The sequence below is a fragment of the Lethenteron reissneri genome, chromosome 10 (assembly GCF_015708825.2).
Source record: "Lethenteron reissneri isolate LAM-NWPU_2019-01 chromosome 10, ASM1570882v1, whole genome shotgun sequence".
Classification (NCBI taxonomy): domain Eukaryota; kingdom Metazoa; phylum Chordata; class Hyperoartia; order Petromyzontiformes; family Petromyzontidae; genus Lethenteron; species Lethenteron reissneri.
In genome coordinates, this window is record NC_083788.1 from 6510272 (window position 1) to 6537534 (window position 27263).

General features: G+C 49.8%; 1 protein-coding gene and 1 long non-coding RNA gene across 3 annotated transcripts in view; one reads left to right on the top strand and one right to left on the bottom strand.

The window, feature by feature from the left end:
- LOC133340849 (extracellular signal-regulated kinase 2-like) overlaps positions 1 to 182 on the bottom strand; it is a 50138-nt gene extending 49956 nt beyond the window's left edge. The window contains exon 1 of one of the 2 annotated variants that reach the window (XM_061549285.1): positions 83 to 182. The gene's annotated coding sequence lies outside the window, so the exon portion shown is untranslated. Of the gene's footprint in view, positions 1 to 60 lie in introns of both variants that reach the window. The other variant, XM_061549284.1, reaches the window with a different exon arrangement.
- A 15909-nt stretch (positions 183 to 16091) lies between these two features.
- LOC133340544 (uncharacterized) lies at positions 16092 to 21168 on the top strand. Its single transcript, XR_009754917.1, has 3 exons — positions 16092 to 16213; positions 19917 to 20063; positions 20753 to 21168. It is a non-coding gene; the product is annotated as an uncharacterized LOC133340544 (long non-coding RNA).
- Positions 21169 to 27263: the final 6095 nt, after the last annotated feature.

The window sequence follows — 27263 nt, forward strand, 5'->3', positions numbered from 1 at the left end:
CTGTGTGTGTGTGTGGATATACAACCGGGGAGCGGTGGCGCAGTGATTAGCGCTACGAACCCGGCCACCCGAGTTCGCTCACGATTATCTGGATCGGTCTTGGGCACCTCCCCTAGGTCGACTCAGCTTCAAATGAGTACTTGGTGTGTAGACATCGCCACTGGGGAGACAAAGACGGTCGGGCTGCGTGCTGGCCTTGATAGGTGCCCGGAAAACAGCACTTGCCCCAACATTCTGTCAAGGCTATACGGGGGATCTTTGTCTTTGTTTTCAACATAACCACACACGAGATGCATGTATACACGTGTACACATACTGTACACGCATGCATGCATGAATGTATTATCCGAACAAGCAACCAAAGCATCTCGTATTCAACGATGTGATATTGATCTTGAATAGCAATCCGATGATTATTATTATTATTTTATATAACAAATGTTGAAATCCATTGTTTGACTTGGGGGGTGCGGGTGGGGAGGGTCTTGTAAGTTTATCATCGGTTGACCCCGTTGCACGTATTCTCACGCGTTTGTGTTGTTATTCCTCGAAGGTCTAAAAAGGTCGGCCAGCCAAATGCCATTGTCCCGTGACCTTACTGGGGTCAACCCGGGTCACCGGCGAGTTTTCAACGCACGCGTGCGCAAGTCGAAGCTGACAACAAAGACACAGATCTCCCGCTACAAAGATGTTCACGTTTGTGAACATCTTTGTGAACATCTTTGTACGAAAAGGGCGGTCAGCACCACGCACGGCTTGCCTTTGTCTCCCCAATAAATAGACATCGGGAACACAAAGATGCCAACGATCAGCACTGGTTTGTGACCCAACCATGATGAACCCTCGTGTGCCGTGCCGGCCTTAAAAGGTGTTTGCTAACAGCACTTGCCCCAACAGTTTGTTCATGGCTAGACGGGTTATCTTTGTCTTTCTGTCTGTGCGTCTGTCTCTGTGTGTGTGTCTGTGTGTCTGTACGTGTGTGTGTCTGTGCGTGTGTGTGTGTCTCTGTGTCTCTCCGTGTATGTGTATCTGTGTGTTTCTCTCTGTGTTACAGAACGTGTATCTTTGTCTTTCTGTGTCTGTGCGTGTCTCTGTGTGTGTGTGTCTGCACGCGTGTCTCTGTGTGTCTGTGTGTGTGTCTCTGTGTGTGTCTCTGTGTGTCTGTGTGTGTGTGTCTGTGTGTGTGTCTCTGTGTGTGTGTCTCTGTGTGTCTCTGTGTGTGTGTCTTTGTGTGTCTGTGTGTGTGTCTCTGTGTGTGTCTCTGTGTGCGTCTGTGTGTTTCTATGTCTGTGCGTCTCTGTGTGTGTGTGTCTGTGTGTGTCTGTGTGTGTGTGTCTGTGTGTGTGTCTGTGTGTGTGTCTGTGTGTGTGTGTCTGTGTGTGTGTGTCTGTGTGTGTGTGTCTGTGTGTGTGTCTGTGTGTGTGTGTCTGTGTGTGTGTGTGTCTCTTGTGTGTCTCTGAGTGTGTGTGTCTGTGTGTGTGTCTGTGTGTGTGTGTCTGTGTGTGTCTGTGTGTGTGTGTGTGTCTGTGTGTGTCTGTGTGTGTGTGTGTGTCTGTGTGTGTCTGTGTGTGTGTGTGTGTCTGTGTGTGTCTGTGTGTGTGTGTGTCTGTGTGTGTGTTGTTGTGTGTGTGGTTGTGTGTGTCTCTGTGTGTGTGTGTGTCTGTGTGTGTCTGTGTGTGTGTGTCTGTGTGTGAATCTGTGTGTGTGTCTGTGTGTGTCTGTGTGTGTCTCTGTGTGTGTCTCTGTGTGTGTGTCTGTGTGTGTCTCTGTGTGTGTGTCTGTGTGTGTGTGTCTGTGTGTGTCTCTGTGTGTGTGTCTGTGTGTGTCTCTGTGTGTGTGTCTCTGTGTGTGTGTCTGTGTGTGTCTCTGTGTGTGTGTCTGTGTGTGTGTGTCTGTGTGTGTCTCTGTGTGTGTCTGTGTGTGTGTGTCTGCGTGTGTCTCTGTGTGTGTGTGTCTGTGTGTGTGTGTGTCTGCGTGTGCACGCGGGGTACAGTGGAGCTCGCGCGCTCTCCCAGGAGCCGCGCTGTTGACGCCGTCGCCATGGAGACGGCGTCAACACGCGGGCGGCGCGCGCGCGTTCTGAGGCGGCGCGGGTCACGTGCGCCGCGCGGGCGGATTCCGCGCGCGTGCGTCCCCACCCCCCACTACCCCCCACTACCCCCCACTACCCCCCACTACCCCCCCCTACCCCCCACTACCCCCCCCACTACCCCCCATTACCCCCCACTACCCCCCACTACCCCCCCTACCTCCCCTACCCCCCACTACCCCCCACTACCCCCACCCTACCTCCCCTACCCCCCCTACCCCCCACTACCCCCCACTACCCCCCCATTACCCCCCACTACCCCCCACTACCCCCCACTACCCCCCCCTACCCCCACTACCCCCCACTACCCCCCTACCCCCCACTACCCCCCACTACCCCCACTACCCCCCACTACCCCCCCCCTACCCCCCACTACCCCCCCACTACCCCCCATTACCCCCACTACCCCCCACTACCCCCCCTACCTCCCCTACCCCCCACTACCCCCCACTACCCCCTACCCCCTACCTCCCCTACCCCCCTACCCCCCACTACCCCCACTACCCCCCCACTACCCCCCACTACCCCCACTACCCCCCACTACCCCCCCCTACCCCCACTACCCCCCACTACCCCCCTACCCCCCACTACCCCCCACTACCCTCCACTACCCCCCACTACCCCCCCTACCACCCCCCCTACCCCCCACTACCCCCCCTACCCCCCACTACCCCCCACTACCCCCCACTACCCCCCCTACCCCCCACTACCACCCACTACCCCCCCTACCCCCACTACCCCCCACTACCCCCCCCCTACCTCCCCTACCCCCCACTACTCCCCACTACCCCCACTACCCCCCACTACCCCTACCCCCCATTACCCCCACTATCCCCCACTACCCCCCCACCTCCCCTACCCCCCACTACCCCCACCTCCCCTACCCCGCACTACCACCCCCACCTCCCCTACCCCCCACCTCCCCTACCCCGCACTACCCCCCACCTCCCCTACCCCCCACCTCCCTACCCCGCACTACCCCCCACCCCCCACTACCCCCACTACCCCCACCTCCCCTACCCCCCACTACCCCCCACCTCCCCTACCCCGCACTACCCCCCACCCCCCACTACCCCCCACTACCCCCCACCTCCCCTACCCCCCACTGCCCCCACCTCCCCTACCCCCACCACCCCCCACCTCCCCACCTCCCTACCCCCCACTACCCCCACTACCCCCACTACCCCCCACTACCCCCCCACCTCCCCTACCCCCCACCCCCCACTACCCCCCACCTCCCCTACCCCCCACTACTCTCCACCTCCCCTACCCCCCACTGTCCCCACCTCCCCTACCCCCCACCTCCCCTACCCCCACTACCCCCACCTCCCCTACCCCCCACCTCCCCTACCCCCCACTACCCCCCACCTCCCCTACCCCCAACTACCCCCACTGCCCCCCACCTCCCCGACCCCCCACCTCCCCTACCCCCCACCTCCCCTACCCCCCACTACCCCCCACCTCCCCTACCCCCCACTAATCCCACTACCCCCACCTCCCCTACCCCCCACCTCCCCTAGTTCCCACTGCCCCCCACCTCCGCTACCCCCCACTACCCCCACTGCCCCCCACCTCCTCGACCCCCCACCTCCCCTACCCCCCACCCCCACTACCCCCCACTACCCCCCACCTCCCCTACCCCCCACTACCCCCCACCACCCCTACCCCCCACTGCCCTCACCTCCCCTACCCCCCACTACCCCCCACCTCCTCTACCCCCCACTGCCCCCCACCTCCTCTACCCCCCACTACCCCCACCTCCCCTACCCCCCACCTCCCCTACCCCCACTACCCTCACCTCCCCTACCCCCACTACCCCCACCTCCCCTACCCCCCACTGCCCCCCACCTCCTCTACCCCCCACTACCCTCCTCTACCCCCCACTACCCCCCAACATGGTTTACTGCTCGCCGCTAACTCCACTCAGTGATTCCTTCGCCCGCGTTGATAGCTTTTGTCCAGCAGGCACCACCGCAGGTAACAATAGATCACCCTCTCATCCACTACATTACACTGGCGAGACGTTGACTACGTCGCCCGGTGTACAGGAGATCATGGGTTCGATTGCGACCCTGACGCCTGCTGCTGTATATTTGGAGTTTGCGTGTCTCTCTCTCTCTCATCATCATCATCACGGTGGCTAGGAGGTGTTAACTACCTCACCTGATCTACAAGAGGTCATGGGTTCGATTCCGACCCTGACGCCTGCTGCTGTATATTTGGAGTTTGCGTGTCTCTCTCCCATCATCATCATCACGGTGGCTAGGAGATGTTAACTACCTCGCCTGGTCTACAGGAGATCATGGGTTCGATTCCGACCCTGACGCCTGCTGCTGTATATTTGGAGTTTGCGTGTCTCTCTCTCATCATCATCATCACGGTGGCTAGGAGATGTTAACTACCTCACCTGGTATACAGGTGGTCGTGGGTTCGATCCAGACCCTGACGCCTGCTGTGTATATTTTGAGTTTGCGTGTCTCTCTCTCATCATCATCGCGGTGGCTAGGAGATGTTGACTACCTCGCCTGGTATACAGGAGATCATGGGTTTGATTGCGACCCTGACGCCTGCTGCTGTATATTTGGAGTTTGCGTGTCTCTCTCTCATCATCATCATCACGGTGGCTAGGAGATGTTAACTACCTCACCTGGTCTACAGGAGGTCGTGGGTTCGATCCAGACCCTAACGCCTGCTGTGTATATTTTGAGTTTGCGTGTCTCTCTCTCATCATCATCGCGGTGGCTAGGAGATGTTAACTACCTCACCTGGTATACAGGAGATCATGGGTTCGATTGCGACCCTGACGCCTGCTGCTGTATATTTGGAGTTAGCGTGTCTCTCTCTCATCATCATCATCACGGTGGCTAGGAGATATTAACTACCTCACCTGGTATACAGGAGGTCGTGGGTTCGATGCCGACCCTGACGCCTGCTGCTGTATATTTTTAATTTGCGTGTCTCTCTCTCACCATCATCATCACGGTGGCTAGGAGATGTTAACTACCTCGCCTGGTATACAGGAGGTCGTGGGTTCGATCCCGACCCTGACGCCTGCTGCTGTATATTTGGAGTTTGCGTGTCTCTCTCTCTCCCCGCGGTCGCTTGGATTTTCCTCCGGCTCCTCCGGTTTCTCCCTCCACATTTAGAATCAACATCACGCAATTAGAGTATTTGGCGGCTATACATTTCTACATGATAAGCCACTTCATTGGGCTACTATTTGCGGCCAGGTCGTTTCTGAACAAGAGCTACATAGCTCAGTAGGTCTTACCTGGTAAAATAAGAAAAAAATCGCTATAAGTAAATAGTCACAATAACTCACTCACTCACCACACTGCAGGTTACCATAAATCACTAACCCACCACACTGCTGGCCACAACACATATCGTTCTGCTTCTTCCCCCACGCACTGCTCCGATTTAAAACATCTCTCCCATCATCTCTTTCCACCACTTTCTTCCAATAACAAACTTTCTCAATTCAATAATTGCGTCGACTCGTATCTAATGCGGCTTCAAGAGTGCTGCTTGTCGCTGGCCGCTTGGGCCTTTTGAGCCAGAGCTCAGAAATTGTTTAAAACAAAACACGAGGAAAAAGCCATCATCACATCGCACCAGCCTCACCCAGGAAGGAAGGTCTCGGATGTGGCACACATTTCGAGATGCCACTCAGAGCCACCAATGGGGGTCGCCGTCTGGGGTCAATTCTTGTCTGTGAGTGCGTGTGTCTGTATGTGTGTGCGTGTGTGTGTCTGTGTGTGTGTGTCTGTATGTGTGTGTCTGTATGTGTGTGTGTCTGTATGTGTGTGTGTCTGTATGTGAGTGCGTGTCTGTATGTGTGTGCGTGTAAGTGTCTGTATGTGTGTGTGTGTCTCTATGTGAGTGTGTGTCTGTATGTCTGTGTGTCTGTATGTGTGTGCGTGTGTGTGTCTGTATGTGAGTGTGTGTCTGTATGTGTGTGTGTGTCTGTATGTGTGTGAGTGTGTGTGTCTGTATGTGTGTGCGTGTGTCTGTATGTGTGTGTGTGTCTGTATGTGTGTGTGTCTCTGTGTCTCTGTGTGTGTCTGTATGTGTGTGCGTGTGTGTCTGTATGTGTGTGCGTGTCTGTATGTGTGTGCGTGTGTGTGTCTGTATGTGTGAGAGTGTGTGTGTCTGTATGTTTGTGAGTGGTTGTCTGTATGTGTGAGTGTGTGTGTCTATATGTGGGTGCGTGTGTGTGTCTGTGTGTGCGTGTGTGTGTCTGTATGTGTGTGTGTCTGTATGTGTGTCTGTGTGTGGGCGCGTGTGTGTGTCTGTGTGTGCGTGTGTGTCTGTATGTGTGTGCGTGTGTGTGTCTGTATGTGTGTGCGTGTGTGTGTCTGTATGTGGGTGAGTATTTGGTGCGGTGCGTACACATCGCCACTAGGGAGACAAAGGCGGCCGGGCGTGGTGTTGCCCACCCACCCCCTCGTGCGCCGTGCCGACCTTCATAGGCGCTTGCTAACACTTGCCCCAACATTCTGTTAAGGCTGTATGGGGGATCTTTGCTTTGTGTTTCTGCGTTGGGAGCGGTGGCATAGTGGTTAGCGCGCTGCGATACAAACCCGGTGACCCGAGTTCGATTCCCGCATCACGGTCAACACCAGTGACGATTTTTTTAACCGGTCCTGGGCCTCCCCTAGGTCGACTCAGCCTCAAATGAGTACCTGGTGCGATGTGTAAACATCGCCACTGGGGAGACAAAGGCGGCCGGGCGTGGTGCTGGCCACCCACCCTCTCGTGTGCCGTGCCGGCCTTCATAGGTGCTCGCTAACAGCACTTGCCCCTCCAGTCTGTTGAGGCTACACGGGGGATCTTTGTGTGTATCTATGCACGTGAGTGCGCTCACTGTGTCGTGAATCTCCACCACCACCGATGTCGCCGTTGAACTCATTGAGTGCTCAGTTACAGCAATGTACACAATGCATGGAGTAGATACAGCATTGCATTGGCAAAAGGGCTCACTGTAGACTCGTGTTATGATAAATATTACTACACAAGTGGTTACTAATATGTAGACATTGCATAAGCAGTAGATATACAATTGTACTTAATGACAAGCATTTATTTACACAACGGCCTACAGGCATACGTGTATATACTTTGACCAGACTTATATCACTATAGTTGGCATCATCATAATTATTTCCATAATTATCTTGTTACCAACTGCAGCCATAGCATCAACCATAGCAACGGCATTAGCGATACAATTACATCATGAATAATAACGTCAACATCATCATCAGCAGCAGCAATAACAGCAGCATAATTAATATCAGCAGCAGCAATAACAGCAGCATAATCAACATTATCAGCAGCAGCAATAACAGCAGTATAATCAATATCATCAGCAATAACAGCAGCATAACCAATATCAGCAGCAACATAATCAATAACATCACCAGCAGCAGCAGCAAAGTCAACAACAAAATCAATGTCATTAGCAGCAGTAGCGTGAGCTGGTTTTCACATTGGTGTTAAATATTTGTCAAACATTTTTTACCTTTGTATAATAATTTAGATGGGGGGAGGGGGGTCAACCGGGCTCCCCACCCTCGACGCTACGGGGCTGACCATCATCATCATCAGCAGCAGCAATAAAAGCATCATCAGCAGCAGCAGCAGCATCATCAGCAGCGAGAAGGGGATTGTGTGGGACGTGCTCGTCCGACCGGATTGTGCAGGAGCCGTGTTTGTGTCTCTGGCTCCATGGCGACAGCGCTAGTCTGGGCAGAGATCAAACCCCATTCGTGTTGTCTGCGAGACACAGAGAGACACAGAGAGACACAGAGAGAGACACAGACAACGGGAACAAGACAGGGAGACAGGATGACTGGGTGGGGAGGCAGAGGGGGGGGGGTATGCAGGCAGACATACACAGAGACATTCTAGATTTGAAGCTTTCGTGACTGCAAGTATCCATCCATACTCTTAGTTCTTTCGGTAAAGTCACGTAGGTAAAAAAATTAAATGAAAGTTAATAACAATAAAACTATAAAAAAAATACAACCATCAACGTGATTTTAATTTTTTATTGTTTTATTTTTATTAATTTTAATTTCATTTTCTACCTACGTGACTTTACCGAAAGAACTAAGAGTATGAATCCTTGCAGTCACGAAAGCTTCAAATCTAGAATGTATCTGTGTATGTCTGCATGCATGTCCCCCCCCCCCTGCCTCCCCACCCAGTCATCCTGTCTCCCTGTCTTGTTCCCGTTGTCTGTGTGTCTCTCTCTGTGTCTCAACGTGATTTTTGATTGTTTTATTTTTATTAATTTTAATTTCATTTTTTTACCTACGTGACTTTACCGAAAGAACTAAGAGTCTACACAGAGACAGACAGACAAGGAGACGGACAGAAGGACGGATGAGAAAACACGAAGACAGACAAGAAGACACAAAGATGCAGAAACATGCCAAAAAAAAAATCCACAGGTTCATTCCGAATTCTAAAGCGTGGGCAATGTTTATTTATTCACTTCAAAGCCTCGTCGCGTCTCCCCGGCCAATCTCAAAGCACTCACTCAGTAGTAACATCTTCAAACTCTCTCCTCTGTGGGAGAGAGAGAGAGAGAGGTGCCGTCGCATTGGGAACATTCAATCAGCCGCTGCAGATGAAAAGGCAAAGAGGGGCATTAGGAATCCGTGCGGGGTGTAGTATTATCAAAATATTATACTTACTATACGTAAGTGGACCGCACTGCAAATGGACAAAGGACACACCCAGATACATAGACAAAGATCCCCCGTATTGCCTTACAGACTTTTTGGGGCAAGTGCTGTTGGGGGAGCCATCGAACAACAAAGACGGTGCACCGCATCGCGTTACTTTTTTAGATGCGCTTCTGGGCCGTCTGGGACGCTCCTCCGATATGAGTAAGCCGATGGAGCTGTGCTCTTTCAAATCATCTACATTGTAAACGAATCTCTTTGAGAACTGCTTTTTGCCTTTCGTTTCTTGTCCTTCCCCCGTACCGCCGATTGGCACGGATGGCTTGCGTACGGTGCGAAAGAAGTTCAACATACGTACGTACAAGGCCGGCACTGGTGGACGAGACAACACCCAACGTTGACATCTGCAAACAATGACCCCCCCCCCCTCAATGTTTACCCTTTCAGAGACTCTTGTGGCAAGCGAATGTTGTCAGCGAGCATCTTAGAAAGGCTGACACGATGCCCCCCAAGGGCACCGCGCCCGAACGTGTTTGTCTCCCCCAGTGCTGACGTTTAACACGACGCCGAGTTGACCTCTGGGATGCACCTCCCGAACGGACCACGAGTGCCGTCACCACGGGCGTGACAGACGCGAACGGGAATCGAACTCGGGTGGCCGAGTTCGTTAGCGCAGTGGCTGCGCTGATCACTCGGCTCACGTTCGTGGCTTTATTTTGGTGATTTCGAAAAGTGTATTGATTTGGCCATGTTTGTTTGTTGTAGTACGGAGTTAGACTGATGGCCTTAATCTAAGTTGTCTTGTGGTTGTTGTTGTTGTTGTTTGACTTGCATTCTACTGGGATTGTTGCACACAGCGTTGGTTTACGGTGTTTTTTATTCAATATTTTGCTGTCTTTTCTTGGATTTTCTGTTTGCACTTAGTCACATATTCACTTTAATATGTTTTTTGTTCATGTTTTGTTTTTTGTTTGTTGCGGTTGCACCAGATTCAAGAGCCGAATGGCTCACAGGGCTATACCTAATACATGAACTTGAACTAGAACCTTGACACACGTGGGCCCTGTGGGGGTGTTCCCACCCGTGAGGCAGTGGTTGTGGCGAGAAGCCACGCCCGGCCGCCTTTGTCTCCCCCACAGTGCGCGTGTTTTACGCAGCGCACCAGGAACTCGTTATTTAAAGTTGAGTTGACCTCGAGGGAAGCCCTGGATCGGTTCAGATATTCGTAAAACTATGTTGGTCGATGAAATACATGCATATCCCTGAACCGCATCTAAGCAAATACAAAGATCCCCCTTATAGCCTTGAACAGATCTTTGTGGAAAATGTTGTCGGCACTCGAGGGGGTGAGTGGGACCAGCACTCCACGCCCGGCCGTCTTTGTTTCCCGAGTGGCGATGTTCACACACCGCACCAGGAACTCATTCGAGGCAGGGTCAACTTTGGGGATGCACAGGACTGGTTCGGTTAATCGTCAGTGGTGTCGGTGGCCGTGAGGACTGGTTCGGTTAATCGTCAGTGGTGTTCGTGGCCGTGAGCGGGAACGAATACGGGTCGTCGGGGTTCCGTAGCGCAGAGCGCTAATCACTGCGCCACCGCTCTTCAAAGACCGGCACACAAAGTGGCACCTCCGATTAGCACGGCTAGCTACGCAGGGTGCGACATAAGTTCAACATACATACGGCAAGACACGCGCAATTAGACGCGTGCGTGCGTGCGGGCTACCAGAGGACAGGACCCAGGTGATGAGTGGTGGGGATGTGTGGGGGAGTCGTCACACAAACAGAAGCTGTGTTTTACTCCGGTATCCAAGGATTATTAATGAGTGGGCGGCTCACATGCTCACGGGTGTTTGGCAAGAGAGTTTGGGTGGAGGTTGGAGATCGGGGGGGGAATGGGAGAGGGTGGAGATGGGGGGTGAACGTGGAGATGGTGATGGTGGTTACGGTGGAGATGGGGATGGGGTGAGTGGTGAAGATGGGGTGAGCGTTGCGAGGGTTGATGTTGGTGATGGGAGTGAGGGTGGAGATGGAGGTGAGCCTAGTGAGGGTGGTGATGGCGGTGATGGAGATGAGGGTGGTGATGGGGGTGAGGGTGGTAATGGAAATGAAGTTGATGATGCTCAGTAATGGCGCTGGCTCGATTGGAAGCCTTAAGCAGAATGTATTTGAGTACCCCCGCCTTTCGTTTAGCGATGTGACAGACGAGCTATTGGACGAGAGATGTTGTGAGACGAAAGGAAAATCGAGAATGGACAGAGGTGTAGGGAGATGAACGATGTCGACCAGAGCCACGATATTGACGTTCGGCAGGAGATACAACATGGATATGAGAGCGGATATGTGATGGCCGGGGTCAATAGGTCATTGCGCGCTCGCTTGTATGAATGTTGAACTCTTTCCCACCGCACGTAGGCAGTCGTGCTAATCGGAGGTGTTTCATTCCTACTCTCTCAGCTGTTGCCCAGCGGACACCTGAACTTTCAAGCTTGGCTTGACCATCATCATCATCATCTCCACTATCGCCACCATCCTGGGGCAGGTCTTCGCCTCGATACGCAGTAGGCGCGACCTTCAAGGCTCGCTCGTAAATAACATCTCATCATCGATCGTCACCATTATTACCATCGCGACCATAATGTATCACGTGTTGCATTTCTTGCACAGATGATACTCGCCCTTCAAGTGACTGTCTTCGAGTGAAATTTGTATAATCATCATCATCATCACCACCACCATAATCATCATCATCACCACCACCACCATAATCATCATCATCATCACCACCACCATAATCATCATCATCACCACCACCACCATAATCATCATCATCATCACCATCACCATAATCATCATCATCATCACCACCACCACCATAATCATCATCATCACCACCACCATAATCATCATCATCATCACCACCACCACCATAATCGTTATCATCACCACCACCACCACCATAATCATCATCACCACCACCATAATCATCATTATCACCACCACCACCACCATAATCATCATCATCACCACGTTACGATTCAGGTCTTCTTCTTGTTACACCGACGGCTCATCCTTCAAGGACCTGTCTCAGAGTCGGTATGATCACCACACGAAGATCGTCTGCCTTTGGATTTTGTAACACAACAACAAAGATCCCGCTTATAGCCCGAACAAACTGTTTGGGCAAGTATACTCTTAGTTTTTTCGGTAAAGTCACGTAGGTAAAAAAATGAAATTAAAATTAATAAAAATAAAATAATAAAAATCACGACGTTTCGGAGGCAACACAAGTCTCCGTCATCAGGTGGGACCGTCACAGCCAGATTTGCTGTATCAAGTGAGGCAGAGATTCCAAGATGCAAGTTCTTAAATACAAGTTAAGGGGGGAGGAGGGAGGAGCTTATCTGAATGTGGTAGCCAATGAATGGAACGTATTGGGAGGGGGGGGCAAGGGCTGTTACCGAGTAGCACTTATGAATGCCAACACGACACACGAGGTTGTGTGGTTGCCAACACCACGCCCGGCCGCCTTTGTCTCCCCAGTGCTGATGCTTATACACACAACACCAGGTACTCATTTAAGGCCGAATCGACCTAGGGGAGGCCCATGATCGGTTCAGATATTCGCCACCGTTAATGATCGAATCTCTCCGTAGCGCAGTGCGCTAACCACTAACGCCACTGTTCTGCATCACACATTCATACATATGTATAGACCCATAAACAGACACACATTCACAAAGAGACACACTCATACACGCACATGTACAGTCACGAACACTTGCACGCATAGACACGCTGGCACTCACGTGAATTCGACCTGGCACGAGAATCTAACCCAGGTGCCCACCTCCATCGCGGCTGGTGAGCAGACATCCAATAAAGCCAAATGTACCCCGTATAGCCTGCATGGGCTGTTAGGGCAAGTGCTGCGTTAGCGAGCACGTGAGGAGGGGCTGGTGGGACCAGTAACACCACGCCCGGCCGTCTTTGTCTCCCTATTGCTGGTGGTTACACACCGCACCGGGTACGCTCATTCAAGCCCTATTTATGCCATTTATTGTGAAAATTCCGTCACAGTTCCTATGATTGCTTTTTCATTGCTTTCATGGCTTTATTTTGGTGATTTCGAAAAGTTTACTGATTTGGCCACGTTTGTTTGTTGTAGTACGGAGTAAGACTGATGGCCTTAATCTAAGTTGTCTTATGGTTGTTGTTGTTTGACTTGCATCCCACTGGGATTTGTGCACACAGCGTTGGTGTACGGTGTTTTTTTCTGCAATATTTTGCTGTCTTTTCTTGGATTTTCTGTTTGCACTTAGTCACATATTCACTTTAAGATGTTTTTTGTTCGTGTTTTTGTTTTATGTTTGTTGCGGTTGCACCCGATTCAAGAGCCGAATGGCTCACAGGGCTATACCAAATACATGAACTTGAACTTGAATTTAAAGAGACCAATTCTGATCTTCGCCACTGATGTTGGCCGTGAAGCAGGAATCTGACTCGGGTTTCCCGGGATCGAAGTGCACTGCATACACACAGGTACACACATTGATAAGCTAAACGTCGCAATACAATTAAGTCAACTTCGTTGTTTGATTTGTTTATCCACTCTCCCGCAGCAAACGTTAACAATCACACACGCAAATATAAACTCACGTGGACTACGAGAATTCACATCTACACACACACCTACACACACCTACACACACACCTACACACACCTACACACACCTATACACACCGACATACACCTACACACACACCTACACACACACCGACACACACACACTCCTACACACACACCTACACACACACACACCTACACACACCTACACACACACTACACACACACACACCTACACACACACCTACACACACACCTACACACACACCTACACACACGTGCAGAGAACAACCCATCTCGCTCTTGTTCCATTGCACTGCTGGATGGAGGCCACCCCACGCCACATCGATCATGGGAATTACTCAAATTAAGTTTGAATCATGGGAATGCTGGACCATACTTCACTTCACCGTGCTGGTCAGTGCGGCTTTGGTGAAGACGAGAGACCCAGCAAGCGAGGTCAAGCTGTGATATCACTTGCCACCGATGTTAGCCGTGCTCGGAAATTGAACTCAGGTGGTCAGGGTTCATAGCGCCAGTGCGCTATCCATCACCGCTCCACCCCGTATACATGTCAGCGAGCACCTATCACACTCACTCACTCACACACTGGCGTGTGGGGCAGCTTTGGTAGGCATTCCAGAATTAGTCTCCTAGACGACCCTGCCTGCCACGTGCGTGTGTGTGGGCGTATGCACGTGTCATCTACACACACGGACACACACACACACACACATGCATACAAAGACAAAGATCCCCCCTGTAGCTTAGACAGACTGTTGAGGCAAGTGCTGTTTAGTTGAGCGCCAATGAAGGCCGGCACGTCACCCCGGGACCTGATGTTTTACACACACCGCACCAGGAGAGGTTCAAGCCCGGTTCACATATTCGTCACTGGTGTTGGCCGCGAGCGGGAATTGAACTCAGGTTTGCCGGGTTCGTGCGGCTGTGCGCTAACCAACGCGTATGTCTTCTTGGTTCTTTCGGTAAAGTCACGTAGAAGGGAAATAATAAAATAATAAAAATAAAACATAATAAAAGACAAAATAATAAAATAATGAAAATAAAACATTATAAAATACAAAATAATAATATAATAAAAATAAAACATAATAAAATACAATTCTCGCGACGTTTCGGCCACAACGCAAGCATCCGTCCTCAGGTGAAGAACAGGTCTATCGGAAAGACAGCGTCTGAATTTTCCATAAATATGCTAAATTCCTCTGTTGATATGCTAATTCCTTTGTCAAGGCGCCCTTCCTCCTCTAACCCAGCTTAAATATACGCTGCCAAGCTTGGCGGTGTTCATTCAGACGCTGTCTTTCCAACAGACCTGTTCTTCACCTGAGGACGGCTGCTTGCGTTTTGGCCGAAACGTCGTGAGAATTGTATTTTATTATGTTTTATTTTTATTATTGTATTATTTCCCTTCCACGTGACTTTACCGAAAGAACCAAGAAGATGAATCCCTGCAGTCACGAAAGCTTTAATTCGAAATTCAACGCGTATGTGTATGAGAATGGATTTATTATTTTACAAAATTTAGCGAATGCTGTTTTGAGGGTGAGTAGGCCTTCGCTGAGTCTGTGGATTGGGCAGACTTCTAGGATGTTGGTGCATGGTTTGCTCTACCCCACAAGCACATAAGGGGCTTGTTCTTAAATCGTGACTTAAAGCTTTCGTGACTGCAGGGATTCATATTCTGTGGGTCTTTCGGTAAAGTCACGTAGATAGGTTCAAAGAAAATAACAAAAAACTACGACGTTTCGGTCGCAACACAAGCGGCCGTCATCAGGAAAAGGAGGTTAGCCTCTAACGGCAAACTGTTTATAAAGGTTTTAGATGTGCGTAGCCCAAGTGTCATCAGCATGTGCGGAGCAGCTGATGTTAATGTAAGTGATGGTACTCTAGAGGGCAACGATGGCGCTGGTCATGGGCTTCCACCAACAAAGGGCTACTGCTAGTGATGATGGCAGTAGTGGGCAGTGATGGTCCTGGTGGTGGGCTTCCACCAATTAAAGGGCTACTGCTAGTCGTGATGGTAGTAGTGGCCAGTGATGGTCACGGTGGTGGGCTTCCACCAATTAAAGGGCTGCCAGGTCTAAAATGGAAACATGACAGCCAGTTATGACTTCAACTGGTTGATAACGTCCTTCCAGTGACTGCTGAGTTTGTATCCATCTTCTCGGGCTTGATCTTGTGCCTCATTGGTGGAGGTTGAACCTGTTGAGGGTGGACCACTCCTTCCTGGGGAGGTTGTGTGGGGGTAGTGATGAGGTACTTATTTGCCAGGTCCAGTGACTCTCATTCTTGTGTCCAGGTGAGATTTGTGTTTAAGTCGTGAGTGGCTGGGTCTTTCCAAATCGGCTTTCTTGAGGGGGAGGCACCATCTTTGGTGGGTTGAAGAGGTCCTGGTGGAGTGGCAGGTGTGCGGCGTTGTGGACGTTTTCAACCATTTTCTGGGTTATTGCGAGTCTCCGGACATGTGGGGTGGGGGGGGGGGGGGGGGTGATGTTTGCCAGGAGGACAGGAAGCCAGAGAAGAGGGGTGAATGGTAGTGTAGCAGTGACAATGCGCATGGTTGTGTTTGGCTGTGCGATGACCTTGACCTGACAGGTGCACAGTGTTCTGCTGCTGAGAACGAGAGTGCTCGTGCTGCGGTATGGAGGAGGGTGGTGGTAGCGGTGCCCCATGTTGAGACAGCTTGTTTGGAGATGAGGTTGTTCCTGGTTTTGATCTTGGCTGCTGTCGTCCGCAGGTCCTCCCGGAAGCTGAGTGACCTCTCCAGGGTCACCCCGAGGTATGTGGGGGTGGGGTGGTGCTGTAGCTTGTGGTTGTTCGTCTGGATGTTGAGCTCTTTATTGGCCTTCGCGTTGTAGAGGTGGAATACACTGGGCACAGTTTTTTGCAGGGCTTGGTTGAAGTCGCCATGTGTTGCAGTGTTGTTCGAGTTTTTCTGTATCCTCGTTTAGGGTCTGATCCAGGGTGTCGAAGTTGGGAGCTTGCGTTGCCAGGCAGATGTCGTCAGCGTATATTAATGTTTGGGATGTGGTTTCTGGGTGGTCATTTGTGTGGAGGCTGAAAATAATGGGGGCCAGCACTGGGCCTTGAGAGAAACCGTTGGAATGTATCGTCCACGTGCGCTTTGCCTCTCCAAGCTGAACTCTGAAACGTCTATTGCTCAGTAGTTGCGGTGATCATTTTGATTGCCCAGTCGGGGAGGGACCGCGATAGCTTCAGGAGGAGGCCAGTGCGCAGAGGTCGCAAACGGGTTTTGATTCCTTACCCGTACCCGGCCGCACCAGGGTCGCAAATGGGTACCCGTACCCAGCCGTACCCGTACCCTACTCGTACCCGGCCGGGTACGGGTAGGGTACGGGTATCGGGTACCTGATTGCGACCTCTGGGATGAAGCCATGTTGCAGGCGCGGGTGGGTTGATTCTAGGAACTTGAATTGTGAGAAGAGACAAGACGTTGGGAAATGAGTAACAAACGGTGACTCACCAGTGACTCACGGTCTACCCGTACCCGTACCCAGCCGCACCAGGGTCGCAAACGGGTACCCGTACCCGGCCGGGTACGGGTAGCCGGGTATCGGGTAGGGTACGGGTATCGGGTACCCGGTCGCGACCTCTGCCAGTGTGCCAGACGGTGTCATCGGCGGCTGTGAGGTCGAGGAAGACAGCTCCTGTGTTCAGGCTTTTCTGGAAGACATTTTAGATGTTAGTGGTGAGGGCCGGAACCTGTTCTGCTGTGCTGCGGCCCTTGTGGAAATATGAGAACGGAGAAAGAGGAATACGTGGATTAGAGAACATACACCGGTTAGAGAGATCACATTGACTGCTATAAACAGACTTGGGCAGGACACGTCAAGGCTAGAAGGGATCGTGGATGGTGGTCAAGACTAATTATGGAGTGGGAGACAAAGGAGAGAACACACGGCCAAGTGAATTGTATTTAACCAAGATGAGTTACCTGCTGGGGCATTAGTCTGCCAGTAGGGGTATGTGATTATTGCTGCTGTGCGTATAATCCCAAGTGAGTCATTTGCGGCGGTGGATTGTAATTTTAGAATTTGGCAGATTTGGCGCCTGACGCCGGCACAATAATGACCTCCTCTTGCGAATGACATCAGGGGATCTTTAACGTCCACTGTGAGTGAAGAAGGCGGTGCGTGTAACATGATTACTGTATTACCGTAATTACAAACGCTGATCTTCTTGGTTCTTTCGGTAAAGTCACGTAGAAGGGAAATAATAAAATAATCTAAAATAAAACATAATAAAATATTATTTTATTTTATAATATTTTATCATGTTTTATTTTATTATATTATTATTTCCCTTCTAATAATAAAAATAAAACATAATAAAATATTATTTTATTTTATAATATTTTATCATGTTTTATTTGTATTATTTTATTTTTTCCCTTCTACGTGACTTTACCGAAAGAACCAAGAAGATGAATCCCTGCAGTCACGAAAGCTTTAAATCGAAATTTTACAAACGCTGAATTAATCAGGGCGGCCACTGGATTTCGAACCGTGAGCCTCTGCAACAACAAGCAGCTTGAGGACAGGGACATGCACCGCAGATATGCTAATGGCGATGGCTTGGAGAGGCTTTCATCCAGCAGTGGAATGATGATGACGATGACGATGTTGTAAATAATCGAATCGGTTTACGTATCATGAACATTATGCATCTTTCGTAATCGCTGGATAAGCGCATTGTTACGCGTCTCTAATTTCTGGTTAGACGCTCAGAGCAAAGACGGCCATACTCTACCGCCTCCTTGCGGCGAAGTCGACCTGGAGTCCGACAGAGGGGAAGGACATTGTTTACTGGCTTATAGAACTTACTCCTCAGGGCGCATTGGTGGCGATGTGTATACAGGGGGTCGTGGGATCGATCCCGATCGCGACCCTGACGCCTGCTGCTGTATATTTGGAGTTTGCATCTCTTTCTCTCTCATCATCATCACGGTGGCTATGAGATGTTGACTACCTCGTCTGGTATACAGGAGGTCGTGGGTTCGATCCCGACCCTGACGCCTGCTGCTGTATATTTGTAGTCTGCGTGTCTCTCTCTCTCATCATCATCACGGTGGCTAGGAGATGTTAACTACCTCGCCTGGTCTACAGGAGGTCGTGAGTTCGATCTCGACCTTGACGCCTGCTGCTGTATATTTGGAGTTTGCATATCTCTCTCTCTCATCATCACGGTGGCTATGAGATGTTAACTACCTCTCCAGGTATACAGGAGGTCGTGGGTTCGATCCCGACCCTGACGCCTGCTGCTGTATATTTGGAGTTTGCGTGTCTTTCTCTCTCTCCGCGGTCGCGTGGATTTTTCTCCGGGTCCTCCGCATTTAGAAACTTGCGTTTAAAGTATTTGGCTGCATTTTTTTTTCGATTTAAAGCTTTCGTGACTGCAGGGATTCATCTTCTTGGTTATTTCGGTAAAGTCACGTAGAAGAGAAATAATAAATTAATAATAATAAAACATAATAAAATAATTCCCACGACGTTTCGGCCACAACGCAAGCAGCCGTCCTCAGGTGAAGACCAGGTCTGTCGGGGAGACACTTATTTCACACCGTACAAAGTCAAATGTACCCACTCACCTACTCACTAAGCTACTCGTTCCATTCACCTACTTGTCCACGCAATCACCCCCTCACTCAAGATTCCCTCAAGCTCTCTGCCTCTGCGTCTACTACACCTCTGGTACAGTACTGCCACTCTGTGTGCACGGTACTGGCTGTGATGCATTGTTGTACGGATGCATGTTGAACTTCTTTCGCACCGTACGTAGCCAACCGTGCTTATTGGAGGTGCGGGGGAAGGACAACAAACTAAACACGAAAAGTATTTCTCAAGAAATTAGTTTTTAATCTGGACTTTAAAGTGCATAGCTCCAGTGGCTTCCTAATATTGGAAGAGCGTTCCAGACGGCCGCAAAAGCGCATCTGAAAGCGCTCTATGCAGTGACCGTCTTTGGTGGTGATTTCGAAAAGTTTACTGATTTGGCCACGTTTGTTTGTTGTAGTACGGAGTAAGACTGATGGCCTTAATCTAAGTTGTCTTGTGGTTGTTGTTGTTGTTTGACTTGCATCCCACTGGGATTTTTGCACACAGCGTTGGTGTACGGTGCTGTTTTCTGCAATATTTTGCTGTCTTTTCTTGGATTTCTGTTTGCACTTAGTCACATATTCACTTTAAGCTGTTTTCTTGTTCATGTTTTTGTTTGTTGCGGTTGCACCCGATTCAAGAGCCGAATGGCTCACAGGGCTACACCTAATACATGCACTTGAACTTGTTCGATGCCCCCCACAGAAGTAGATATAGCTGCACTGCCCTCTGCTGCCCAGCACACGAACCCGGGCAGCCGCCGAAAACAACATCCATGCAAAATGTTGACGGCCGCCTATTCAAGTAATATCCAGGCTTAAGCCTGCTTAGCTTATGATGTGATCGTTTGTTTGTTTGTTTGAGCAGCAAGGCCAGTGGTGGCTACGCACGTGGCCTGTAATCCAGCCCTTTGGAGAGAGTGATGGTTGATGGATCACACTCAAATGTTGTGGAATTCTCTTCCCCTGGGGCATCAAGGAGGAGGTGCAAAACCTGGCTGGCCAGGAGAAACCGGTACAAGAAAGTTTTGACTTCACCTGTTCCATCTCTATGGATAAGTTGTCTTGTGGTTGTTGTTGTTGTTGTTTGTTGACTTGCATCCCACTGGGATTTTTGCACACAGCGTTGGTGTGCGGTGATTTTTTTCTGCAATATTTTGCTGTCTTTTCTTGGATTTTCTGTTTGCACTCAGTCACATATTCACTTTAAGATGTTTTTTTGTTCATGTTTTTGTTTTTTGTTTGTTGCGGTTGCACCCGATTCAAGAGCCGAATGGCTCACAGGGCTACACCTCATACATGAACTTGAACTTGAATACAATGTATCTCCCTCTCACGCATTGGGTTTCTCTTTAATTGGCCGAAACACCTTCATATATAAAGGACATCAGAGCTTGAGCAATTGTTGGTAGCGTGTGGCTGCTGCCTCCCCCGCTTATCTGTGGTTGCTCCTCGCGCCTCTGATTCCTTCTCTCCCTCTCTCTACGACAGCGAGTGGTATAAGTTGACATCATTATACTGTAATTATATAGTGCATTCCAGATGATTTGGTCATAGGCAATGACAGCAACATTTGTGCAAATGAATGTCAGCTTTGCCGTGATCATAAAGTTTCCGAAATATTTGGCTCAGCTCATTGCCTAAGAATGAGCAAAAAATTAGCGAAGAATCTGTAAACTTTCTTCGCGTTGTTTTTTTTTTCAGAGGGTGCGACCTGATCTGAAGAGTGGGCAAAACGTATTTAACGGGCAGGACTAATATCTCGATGACCACCCCCTCACTGCCATCTGCGAGTAGCAAAGATATGGACATTGAGCTGTCACTGCTGATAAGACACTGCAGTTTTGACACCGATCCTGGGCTTTCTTGGTCTTGAAACAATGCTGGTGAAATGATGCCACTCCCAGAAGACCGTCCGTGCGACCAGTGGGTTATGTAATAAAAAAATGTTTTATGCCCAGAGACGGATATATAAAGGAGACACCGTCTTGCTTATTTATTTAGGAAATTACCGAAGAGTGCTGGTGGGGGTGTCGTACTCTGCACCATGAACTCGACGACACAAGGAGTACTATTCCTGACCAGTGGCGGCTCCTGCAAAATCTCTCAGGGGGGGCAAATGTCTGGATGATTGATAAGGATAAGGTCCACCCATGCAATAAATAAATTAACAGCTTAAGCATGTAAAGGCAACTTCACTTCTTTAATATTAATGAAAAATAAAGTGACTCTTACAATACATCTTGTTTGTTTCTATACTCACTATTAATACAATCCACTCAAGTTTCTTTTATTAAAGATTCCACTAGGTGGCGACAAATTATATTGTTGGATGAAACGTGCTTACGTATGATGACGTAAGCACGTTAGTGCGAGCCCTCCCGGAAGCCGTAGAGAATGCATTGTAGCGCCCGCCGTTCGAAAAAAACATCTTTCAATGTAAGTCTATGGGGCCACTCGGGGCGATTCTCAGCCGGAGTGAAATTGCCCAAAAAGAGGCAGTACTCCACAGAACGTGACATGACGCTGATTGGACTATATCCAGAGGCACAGTGACGGCTAGCGTGACTCTGTGGTTGAATGACATTGGTGGTGCGTCGCCCAATCGCCTTAATGAAGAAACCGCCCCTGTTCCTGACCACGGCGAACATCAGTGGCAGTGGCGAGTGATCTTCTCACCGGTTCCAAGGCCTCCCCACCTTCAACTTTCTTCCTACCTCACCCCCCAGTCCCTCATCTGCCGTGATTTCCACTGCCCTCACTGACCAGGTGTGCTGAAGTATCGTCAACTGACCACCATGATCCACACGGCGACCTGGATCATCGTGGGGACATCTTCATCCAGGAGTGTATTGACGCTGACAGGCTGTACAGAATAAGAGTTTTAATACTGCAGGAAATCCGATGAGCTGTAAAGCACTTTTCAGTAGAGGCAGGTCAAAACGTTACGAGAACAAATGATTAAAAAACAATAGGAGTGCAAAGAATAGGAAAGGTAAGCGCATCACTTAAAATATATGCTAATTAAACTAAATTATTGTTTACCTGAGACCTCCTTTACCAGTGGCAAAATATAGTAGGGTTTTATCCTTTAAACTGGTACAAAACTGACACCTTTATACAAGGCATCATGTTTGCAATAACCGCAACACAAGCAGTCAAAATGCAAACAAAAATAAACAACTCTGATAATGGTAATGATATGCACTGTCCTTGAAGTTGATTGGTCCACACCCGAGACAGCTTTCCTTAGAGCCTAGTCTCCATTGGTGTTTTTGAGTTGTACGCCTTTTGGGTGTCATCTGGTCCAACACCAATGGAGACTAGGCTCTAAGAAAGCTGTCTCGGGTGTGGACAATCAACTTCAAGGACAGTGCATATCATTACCATTAACAGAGTTGTTTATTTTTGTTTGCATTTTGACTGCTTGTGTTGCGGTTATTGCAAACATGATGCCTTGTATAAAGGTGTCAGTTTTGTACCAGTTTAAAGGGTAAAAACCTACTACTATTGTTTACCTGAACAGGTAAAGCCCACTGAGCTATTAGCTTATTTTTCAGAAGCGACTCAATTGGAAAACACATAGTAGCAACCGTCCTGTGAAAACCTGGCAGAACCCCTCCTAAAAAAAGAGAGATGCAACTCAGCGAGGATTGTATGGGTAGAGTAAACAAATGCAATAATAAATAGTAACAACACATCAATATTAATACTGGTAGGAACCACCTGGTTCCACCAGCCCACAGGGGATTATTGTGTCCGTCCATCGTGCATCCAAAAATGAGAGGGGTCGGGCTGGGAGGAAAGGTGAGGGTGGGGTGTGCTGGGTGGGGAGGGTGGAGAGGGGCTAGGTTGGGAGGGGAGTGTGGGGAGGGGCTGGGTGGGGACGGGGGGGCTGGGTGGGGGGTGGGAGGGGTGGGGCTGGGTGGGGAGGGGCTGGTCACCCCGTGGTGCCCTTATAAAACTCAACGTTTAACCTACTCACGCCGGCTTGTGCCCGCCCTCACAGTCGGGCATATTTGCGGAATACACCACGCCGCCGTTGACCCTGGCCATTGACCGAGCAACCCAACGTTCCTACCAGCTCCCTCCGCAGGAGGAATGTGTTCTCTTAGCGAGGAGCGTGGAGGGGGTTATATAACTCTGTGCATCGTCATTTGCGGTGAACAGACCGCAACTGTGTGCATGGGCTTGGCTGCTGCGGGTGACCGCCAGCTCTAACGACCACCTGAGCGTGTCCGGCCAGTCATTAACGATCTGCGGAAGCAAGGTGCGAACTTGTAATTAAAACGCCCCGCACAGATCAAAATGACGAATTAAAAGATCTCAAAGAATCGCTTTCGTCATCTTGTTCCTCTGCGGCGTGCGGTCCGCTCGTGCGGTGGTGGCGAGGGCGGGGGATCTGTCCTCCTTGATTCTCTCCCACCTCACTAATTCCTACCCTGGGCCACGATTGCCACATTCACTCCACACTTCTCAATTGCCTTGCCACCTCCCTGTGTCTTCTTCTTCTTCTTATTCCCCGTGTGTGTGTGTGTGCGTTGAATTTATGTCGCATCGTACGTAGCCAACCGTGCTCATTGGGCTCTGCCTCCCTTGGCATTCTCTTTCTCTCCACACTCACATCTGCCCTGGGCCATCATATTTCAACGTCCACGTCACACTCCTTCACCTCTTCGTTCACCATTTGGAATCACCTCGTCGTTTTCTCGGGCTGCCTCTCGATCTACAACCCTGCCCGGTGCTTTCACGTTCATCGACTTTATTCCACCGATAGCAGGTTTTCCTCTCGAGGTTTCACCCTCCACGTCTAGAAACACGCGTCTCGATTATTTTGCTGCTATAAATGTCCACGAGATAAGCCACTTCATAATAATAGGGGCTTTTCCCCGTTTTTCTGGCAACAAAACTGAAACCTTTTTTACAAGGATTCATGTAACTGCATTAACCACAATACCTGCAGTCAAAATGCAAACAACAAAAAACACACTTTGATAATATATGCATTATGGGAACCTCATTTGCCAGTATAAATATGATAATTGTTTTTTTTACCCTTCTATCTGGCAACAACGCGCCTTTTGGCGTCATCTGGTCCAACCCATGTGAGACTAGGCTCTAAGGAAAGCTGTCTCGGGTGTGGACCAATCAACTTCAAGGACAGTGCACATTATCAGAGTTGTGTCTTTTGTTTGTATTATGACTGCAGGTATTGCGGTCTATGCAAACATGACTCCTTGTAAAAAGGTGTCAGTTTTGTTGCCAGATAGAAGGGTAAAATACCAATTATAATATATGCATTGTCCTTGAAACTGATTGGTCCACAGCAAGGGATGGCTTTCTTTTGAGCCTCGACCCAATTGGTGCTCGACCAGAGGATGCCAAAAGGCGTACAGCTCAAAGACAATGATGCACTATAAAAGTAATGAGGGCTCGGGGTGAGCATCTACATCATTAGACCTCCTTTGCCAGTAATAATAGAAATGTAGCATTCTCAGGAAGAACGTAATCAACCAGATAGGGTGTTGACTGTTATGTTTTCCGACTCTCTGTTGTATTACATTACATTTCCAAGTATACTAGATTTGTGTTTCTATTTAATTTATACCTGATGATGATTGCTTGTGTTGCAATCGAAACGTCGTATGCTAGTATTTAATTTATGATTTTATCTTTATACGTGACTTTACCGAAATAACCAAAGAATAAAGAATTAAAAGGACAATGCATATATTATCAGAGTATGTTTTTTGTTTGCATTTTGACTGCAAGTATTGTGGTTAATACAGACATGAATCCTTGTAAAAAGGTGTCAGTTTTTTGCCAAAAAAACGTGGGAAACCCCCCTATTATTATATTTTGGGTACTGGCAAAGGAGGTCTGATGAATAAGCCACTTCGTTGAGCTATCATTTGCGGTCAGGTCGCTTCTCGAAAAATAATCTAATAGCTCAGTTGGCCTTACCTGGTAAGACACAAAATTGTTTAGTTCTATGTGTACTGTATACAGTGATCCCTCGTTTATCGCGGTTAATGGGGACCGGAACCCCTCGTGATAGATGAAAATCCGCGAAGTAGGATTGGCCCCCTAGGAATTTCCGTATATGTGTGTGTGGGTACCAGAATGTTTAACATATGTATATTTATAGTTTATAAATATTTTACTTGAATCTATTTAATTATAAAACCTTAATATTATACATTCACTCTCTCTCTCTCATACGATACGTATTATGGTGTTCTACACTCACCAATGACAGTAATATCTTGAGACTTGACTCCAGTAATGACAACGACGACGATGACAATGACAATGACGACGATGACAGACCTGTGCACTTCGATGAATGTGATGATGAATGATGATGATGGTGTTCAGTGATTTGTTTACATTTTTAATAATTCACACTCCTATCGTGTTGTTCTATTGTTGGCTGTTGTCATGTTCTGACCCGCCCCAACAGGACATCTGTGGACGAAAGCTTTAGAGTTCATCGGATTCCTCCAGGGTAAATAAAGATTCTAATACATGCCACCACGTGGTTCTGTCCAGAATGCCCTACGCGAGACTTCCAAAAACAAGTCTTCTTTGGCGAGCTGAAGAATGGCAAGCGAGCACAAGGTGGCCCCAAAAAGCGCTACAAGGACACCCTAAAAGCTTCCTTGAAGAGCTTTGGCTTCGACCTGAAAAGCTGGGAATCCCTAGCACAGGACCGACCTGTCTGGAGAAGAAAAGTACAGGACGGTGCAGTCCTCTGTGAGAGTAGGAGACGCTCCTGTGCCATCTTGAAGAGGCAGCAGCGCAAATCTACCAAGGAAGGACGTGTGGCTGCACCTCAGAGCTCTACATCCTCCCTGACCTGCTGTCCAGTGTGCCACAGAGAACTCCGGGCTCGGATTGGCCTCTTCAGCCATCTGCGCACTCATCAAATCCCAACAAAATGACAAACGTGCAATGGTCATCATCAACTTTGATGGACGAACAAAAAGGTTATGTCCATACCCACCCCACCCCACCCATCCTCGCTAACAACACTCAACCCAACATTCTGTTAAAGGCTTCCACGTGGGATGTTTGCGTGCACGTGTGTGCGTGTGAGTGTCTCCACGTGTAGACGTCTGGAGCAGTGCGCGCGTGTGTGTGTATGAGCGTGCGTGCTATTTCCAACCATTGACGTGATGCCTCGAACACTCGCTTCCCTTCCTCCCTCTCTTCGATTTTTTTTTACGAGCAGAGGAAACAAAAAGATGCTCGGTGTAGTCGGCACTTTGCTTCGTTCATCATTTAGTTTTGTTTTAATGCTTTGCTTTATGTAAACCCGCCCCCCCCCACCACCCTTTTTTAATGAAATATTTCACAATAGATTTCACGCTCTGCTCTCCTTACCCATTCCCTCTCTCTCTACCCCCCCCCCTCTCTCTACCCCCCCTCTCTCTCTACCCCCCCCTCTCTCTCTACTCCCCCTCTCTCTCTACCACCCCCCTCTCTCTCTACCCCCCCCTCTCTCTCTACTCCCCCTACCCCCCCCTCTCTCTCTACCCCCCCCCTCTCTCCCCCCCCCCTCTTTCTACCCCCCCCCCCCTCTCTCTACCCCCCCTCTCTCTCTCCCCCCCCCCTCTCTCTACCCCCCCTCTCTCCTACCCCCCCCCCCTCTCTCTACCCCCCCCCCTCTCTACCCCCCTCTCTCTCTACCCCCCCTCTCTCTCTACCCCCCTCTCTCTCTACCCCCCCCTATCTCTCTCTACCCCCCCCCCCTCTACCCCCCCTCTCTCTACCCCCCTCTCTCTACCCCCCCTCTCTCTACCCCCTCTCTCTCTACCCCCCCCTCTCTCTCTACCCCCCCCCCCCTCTCTCTCTACCCCCCTCTCTCTCTACCCCCCCCCCCCCTCTCTCTCTACCCCCTCTCTCTCTACCCCCTCCTCTCTCTACTACCCCCCCCTCTCTCTACCCCCCCTCTCTCTACTCTCCCCCCCCTCTCTTCTACCCCCCCTCTCTCCTTACCCCCCTCTCTCTCTACCCCCCCTCTCTCTCTACCCCCTCACTCTCTTTCTACCCCCCCCTCTCTCTCTCTACCCCCCTCTCTCTCTACCCCCTCTCTCTCTTTCTACCCCCCCCTCTCTCTCTCTCCTCTCTCTAACCCCCCCTCCTCTCACCCCCCCTCGCTCTCTACCCCCCTCTCTCTCTACCCCCCCTCTCTACACCCCCCCCCCCCCCT